Genomic DNA, 7420 nt, shown 5'->3' with positions numbered 1-7420 from the left:
AACTATCCCCATAACATTATTATTACATGTTCTGTCTTTTATGCATTCTTCAGTAACTTGTAAACTAATAAAAATGATTGTGAGATGAGTGAGGGAGTATCACATTTACTTTAAATCTTTCAGAACTCTTCCAGGTTGCTACGACTCCCTGTATTTATTTAACTTAAAGTACATGTTGAGCACAACACGTATTTTCCAGGGGTTGAGATGAAAGACTTTTAACAAATTTCCCAAATCATATAAGGATGGAATGGGCACTGATGATTGGTAATATTAATGGAAACTGAAGGTACAGTGAAAGCGTTCGATAAAGGCAAGATGCAGCATGATCAGGGGTCAATACAATTAGAATGAAGAATCATGTAGACAGCAATGGGAATCTAGGTGCATGAAATGTAACAATGAACTCAAAATCCTCAACTTTGTCCAAAAATTCCAAATACGTAAGTATAGGGTTTGTGGCTTATTGGTAAACCATGAGCGAAACTTTGCAGTTCAAATATTTGACTGCAAGTGCTCATTCAGGTCTTCTCCTTAAAAGTACAGCAAAGAAAAGCAGGTTACTGAGTGGATTCTCTTTTGGCTTGGCAAGATGTCCCTGGGAAGCTTACATTTAGTTTTTAGTGCCAATTTCAACCCAGGAGGGTTAATGCTATATCAACAATATTGAGAAGCTCTTCTGAAACATTTAATAACCAACATGAGGAAGTAAATGGAAACACAAACAAACAACACTACGGACATTTACCTAGAAAGAGAAGAGTATAAAGGGCCTACAGAAATTATCTTCAAATATTTGAAGATGTATAATGTGTAAGAGGAATTAGTCTTAATTTCTGTGAACCCCAGAGAAAGAGTTAGATCCATCAGGACTTGCAACATGCCAGAAATTACAAGGAAAAAAAAAAAAAAGACTACTTAAGAGAAATAGTCAACTATATATTTGGCTATTATTATTAATCTCTGGTAAGTGTCACTAACACTGTTTGAAAAGGGATCATTAATTGTGAGGACAGGTGCTTTAATGTAAGGAAGGGCAGTAGAAATATTATTGATGAAGACAGAAAACAATGCTGGTACAAATAGCCAGGACTTTTCCATTTTTAAACTTCCATGACTCTTAAACTTGGCATAGAATCTTTAATAAATGTCACTTTGTTTCCGTTTAGCCAAGTTTGCTCAAACATCCCTAAGATTTCTTACTCCAGTCCAAGCTGTAGAGCCTTTAATTGATTCAGTCCCTTGATATACCTACAATGAAGTAACAGCAGATTGCACCTCCAAATTCTTAACCTTCCTGGACATGACCCAATAACAGCAATCAAAGATCCTGAATTTAAAGGCTGATTTTTTTTTTTTTTTGGTTAACACTAGATAAAATACATGAAGCTAAAAAAAAAAAAAAAAAATCAGCTCGATCTTCTATGAAATAGAAAGCGCAATTCTGTAGCTGACGCTATGTTCGTGGGATTCCCACCCAGTGCCGTCGAGTCGATTCCGACTCATAGCGACCCTATAGGACAGAGTAGAACTGTCCCATAGAGTTTCCAAGGAGCACCTGGCATATTCGAACTGCTGACCCTTTGGTTGGCAGCCATAGCACTTAACCACTATACCACCAGGGTTTCCGTTCCTGGGATTAGTGTCCCTAAACGAGATGCAGGTGTTGATTTTTACAGGCAAGGCTAAAACTTTTGCCAGCTCCCAGATAGGTTCAAATTGGCATTATCTTATCTTTTGTGTCTCCAAGTCCATTTCTAGATAAAATCTTTAGTTGTAGATTCAGTCATGTAAAATTTCCGGTATTTAACCTTCTTTTCCTTCCAAAACCAAGAAATTCACATTTATTAATCTTACATATTATTTCATCTTTTGCCACATCAGAAGAGGATTTTCTTGATTGTCATTAATAATTGACAGTGATAATTTTTATATTGCACATTTTTTGTGCTTTATAATTGATGATATATATTTTTTCTTTTTAATATGATATGTGAAAAGCCTGGTGGTGTAGTGGTTAAGTGCTACAGCTGTTAACCAAGAGGTTGGCAGTTCAAATCCGCCAGGTGTTCCTTGGAAGCTCTATGGGGCAGTTCTACTCTGTCCTATAGGGCCACTATCAGTCGAAATCAACTTGACGGCAGTGGGTTTTGAATATGTTTTACACTAAAAGCAGACTGGATAACCAGGGGGAGATAATCAAAATAAATCTTTTCAGAATATCTCCAAAACACTTTGTCAGAAAATTGCTTTAAATAGTTGAGCATTTTGGACCCATATGGAGGGGATAAAATGGAGTGAACACAGTTAACAGTGGATTGTTTTGACCAGACCACTTAAAGATTCTTTGAAGTAGGTTTTTTTGACTCCTGGATAATTGGATGTATATATACCTACCAAAGTAAAAAGCTCAATATATCAATACAAAATTGTGTGTGTCCACAAATACATTTATCACTTAAAAAATTTACTGCTTACTTACATGATTTTCTTTTCCTGCTGAAACTGTTTAATCTTCCCAAGGCCGCTTTTGCTATGATCATATGACTACTGTGACACGTTAAGTGGTTTTCTTGATTTTGCTTTGTTCTTTTTATCTCATATAATTGTATGTTACTATGGGATATATGGAAAAACTGGTGACATAGTGGTTAAGTGCTATGGCTGCTAACTAAAAAGTTGGCAGTTCAAATCCACCAGGTGCTCCTTGGAAACTCTACGGGACAGTTGTACTCTGTCCTATAGGGTCACTATGAGTCAGAATCTACTTGACCACAACAGGCTTGGATGGGATATACAATGCTGTAAGCATCATATACATTTATACATCATTTACATTAAATAATTATATTAATAAATACTATTTTTCTTATTTTCCAGATGAAGACATTCAGTTTTGAAAGACAAAGCTAATTGCTCATAGTAACAATAATAAAAATCGATCGGTGGCCAGTAAAATCCAAAGGACCAGAAAAGATAATCTTGGTCTTCACTGATCTACATCTATCCTCTCCTGAGTTGTTCCTATGCCTGTCTTCTCAAGTTTGCCGCTCAGAATCAATTTTCTGGGTTTTGTTTGTTTGTTTCCACAAGAGCCATGGTACTGGGTGGGGAAAACTGGAGCTCTGTGACCACATTCATCCTCCTGGGCTTCTCAGAATACCCACACTTCTGGGTACCGCTCTTTCTGGCATTCTTGACCATGTACACAGTCACTCTAGTGGGGAACCTGAGCGTAATTGTGATCGTAAGGAGGAATCCCAAACTCCACACACTCATGTACTTTTTCCTCAGCCATCTATCCTTTTTGGATATTTGTTATTCCAGTGTGTTTACACCCAAACTGCTAGAAATCTTGGTTGTTGAAGCCAGAAGTATCACTTTCAGAGGCTGCATGGCACAATTTTTCTTCATTTGCACATTTGTGATTACAGAAATGTTCATGTTAGCGGTGATGGCCTATGACCGATTTGTGGCTGTTTGTAACCCCTTGCTCTACACAGTAGCTATGTCTCCCAAGCTCTGTGCTCTCCTGGTAGCTGGGTCCTACACATGGGGTGGGATCTGTTCCCTGACACTCACATATTCTCTTATGGATCTATCCTTCTGTGGCTCAAACATCATAAATCACTTTGGCTGTGAGTATTCGGCTATCCTATCTCTCTCCTGCTCTGACCCTTACTTTAGCCAGATGACCTGTTTAATCATTTCTACTTTCAATGAGGCTAGTAGCCTCCTGATTATCCTCACTTCTGACATTTTCATCGTTTTCACTCTCATCAAGATGACTTCTTCTGGTGGACTTCATAAAGCCTTCTCCACCTGTGCCTCCCACCTGACTGCCATCACCATCCTCCATGGCACCATCCTTCTGCTCTACTGTGTGCCCAACTCCAAAAGCTCCTGGCTCCTGGTCAAAGTGGCCACTGTGTTTTTCAGAGTCGTGATCCCCATGCTGAACCCCTTAATCTATAGTCTTAGAAAAAAAGATGTGAAGGAGACAGGAAGTTAATCATCATCAAACTCCTTTCTCACTCAATATAATTCTTGAGTGTGTATATATATAGGTAAGGCACAAGTGTGTATATATACTTATTTATGTCTTAACTATTTCCAAAAACTTTTATATGTATAGTTTATGCTAGTTCAATTTTATTAAATAAATATACAATTATGCTGTAAGTCAATTTATTATCACGTCCCATGGTTTATAATTCTTAGCATGCCTTAGTTTCTCTGGGTAAATACTGAAATAATGCATTATTATTGACTTGTTTTCAATTAATAGTAAAAAAAAAAAAAACTATATTTTACAATCTCCCCATTGGACGCCGCAACGGTCAGTGGAAGAGGTCTGTATTATGGATTCGCTGCTTGTACTATGGTTAGAGTCATGTTTAAGAAAAGGTCAGATGTATACAAAAGAGCTGAAAACATAGATCAGAAAAATTTTTAATAAGTCCATACTCTGATCCTCAAAACCAGCTCCTTAGATTCAGATAATCATATGAACATTGCTTTCTGATTCCTCTTAATAACGTGATTTTATTTTAGATAATGATGATGGAGATAATATTGAATTTTAATAATCTCCCTAGGAGCTAAACACATGTGGAAGTCTATCATTAAATACACTTAGTTAGGCTGAGACCTCAAGATGTTTTTCACAATTTTTCCTTTTTTTCAAAAGACATCCCTGAAGAATTAGCTAACAAGAACAATTATATTTAAAAATTATAGGATACAACGTATGATAATTGTGATGTATAAACATTATTGCGTGTATATAGGCAAAGCAACAATTCTAATGTTTATTAATAGTTGATGGAAAAATAAAGCCTTACAAGATAGAGAACAAGTGGAAAAATAAACCATGTCAAATGACCATTTACTGTTTATGAAAAAAAAAAAAAATGAGAGCTGGATAAATTAACCAGGATTAGAAAACCGTGAATTAGTCCTAATAAGGCTGAATACATAGACCTGGGACAGTATAGAAAGGTCTGCAGAAAAATGTAGAATTTATGCATTCATTAATGAAAACATAAGGACTGTTATGTTGACAGCTAATGTAAAGAGATCATGGAAAATTACTCTGGCAATGTTGTATAGAATACTTTAAAGGTGAGGCATTTGGCTTGAACATGTGACCATAATCTAGCCAAGTAGTGGTAAGGCGGTATGTATTATGATAGAAGAGGAATTGCTGAGGATTGATCTTTGAACTATATCTTTCCTATAGGCACAAGGCTGTGATAATAGCCAAGGGCAGCTATAAAGTGGTGGGAAAACAGAGAGAAAATATATTTGTGCTTTTGAGTTTAAATGTATCCCCTATGAACTCAATTCAAACTCGATGAAACTTACTGTCTAACTTGAGAGAGTAGATGTTTTCTACATTGAATTCCTAAGATGTGCCCAATGTCTGTGGCTGTCAAGATTGAGTCTGATTTTCAAAATCCATATAATGTTTTGGATATCACATAATTTACCCATAATTCTAAAAAATAATGAAGATGAATATCTAGTATATGTCAGAGTTTGTCCCACATATTTTGCAATCATTATAAAAACTTTATATCTGTTCTATCAAATAAAATTTGTTATTATTGTAAAATTAATATTACCTTATGGAAAATATTCTTTCTTGATTTTGCAGATAAATATGACTTAACTAAAATTGGGGAGGAATTGCCTCCTCAAAGTAGAGTTGACCTTAATAATGTGGATAAAGTAAAGCTTTGGGGACCTTCATTTGCTGATGTGGTATGACTCAAATTGGGAAGAAACAGCTGTAAACATCTATTAATCAGAAAGTGGAATGTAAGTATATGAATCCAGAAAAATAAGAAATCATGAAAAATGAAATGGAACACATCAACAACATTAAGTGAGCTGAAATGGACTGGTATTAGACATACAGAATTGGACAATCATATGATTTACTATGCCAGGAATGACAACATGAAGAGGAATGGTTTTGCATTCTTTGTCAAAACGAACATTTCAAGATCTATCCTAAAGTACAACACTGTCAGTGCTAGGAGAATATCCATATGCTTACAAGGAACACCAGTTAATATGACTATTATTCAAATTTATGCACCAACCACTAAGACCAAAGATGAAGAAATGGAAGATTTTTACCAACATCTGCAGTCTGAAATTGATCAAACATGCTGTGATTAGGATGCACTGATAATTACTGGTGATTGGAATGAGAAAGTTGGAAACAAAGAAGAAGGATTGGTAGGCGAAAATATGGCCGTGGTGGTAGAAAAGATGCTGGAGATCACATGATAGAATTTTTCAAAATCAACAAGTTCTTTATTGCAAATACCTTTTTTTGCTAATATAAGTGGTGACTTTTTTATACATGTGGACCTCACCAGATAGAATACACAAGAATCAAATCAACTACATTTGTGGAAAGAGACAATAGAAAACCTCAATATCATCAGTCAGAACAAGGCCAGGGGCTGATTGCAGAACAGATCATCAATGGATCATATGAAAGTTCAAGATCAAATTGAAGAAAATTATAACAAGTCCACGAGAGCCAAAATGCAACCTTCAGTATATCACACCTAAATTTAGAGACCATCACAGAATAGATTTGATACATTGAACACTAATGACCAAAGACCAAGCTAGTTATGGAATGACATCAAGGACATTATACATGAAGAAAGCAAAAGGTCATTAAAAAGATAGGAAGGAAAGAAATAACCAAAATGGGTGTCAGGAGAGACTCTGAAACTTGCTCTTGAACAATGAGTAGCCAAAACAAATAGAAGAAATGATAAAGTAAAAGAGCTGTACAGAATATTTCAAAGGGCAGCTGGAGAAGAGAAAGTAAATTATTATAATGACATGTGTAAAGACTTGGAGTTAGAAGAGTAAAAGGGAAAATGTGCTCAGCATTTCTCAAGCTGAAAGAACTGAAATAAAAATTCAAGCCTCTAGTTACAATATTGAAGGATTTTGCTGATGAAATATTAAAGGATGCACCAAAAGAAAATGGAAGGAATATGTGGAGTCAGAACACACACACAAAATTGGTCAATGTTGAACCATTTCAGGAGGAAGCATATGATCAGGAACAGATCATACTGAAGGAAGAGGTCCAAGCTGCACTGATGGCATTGGTGAAAAACAAGACTTCAAGATTTGATGGAATACCAACTGGGAAGTTTCAACAAAGCAATGCAGCACTGGAAGTGCTTACTCGTCTATGCCAAGAAATTTGGAAGACAGCTACCTGGACAACCAAGTGGAAGAGATCTGTATTTATGCCTTTTCCCAAGAAAGGTGATCCAACCAAATGCAGAAATTATCAGACAATATTACCTGATACCACATATAAGTAAATATTACTAATATCAATTAATATTATTAATATCAAATAATATTAATATAA

At 35.6% G+C, this 7420-nt stretch overlaps 1 pseudogene; it reads left to right on the top strand.

Annotated features, from left to right (window-relative positions):
* The first annotated feature begins 3097 nt into the window (after positions 1-3097).
* LOC126079589 (olfactory receptor 5D13-like) lies at positions 3098-4044 on the top strand (annotated as a pseudogene).
* The last annotated feature ends 3376 nt before the right edge of the window (positions 4045-7420 follow it).

The sequence above is a fragment of the Elephas maximus genome, chromosome 7 (genome assembly GCF_024166365.1).
Source record: "Elephas maximus indicus isolate mEleMax1 chromosome 7, mEleMax1 primary haplotype, whole genome shotgun sequence".
Taxonomy (NCBI): domain Eukaryota; kingdom Metazoa; phylum Chordata; class Mammalia; order Proboscidea; family Elephantidae; genus Elephas; species Elephas maximus.
The sequence above is the reverse complement of the archived record's forward strand: the minus strand, read 5'-3'. Positions and strand labels throughout refer to the sequence as shown.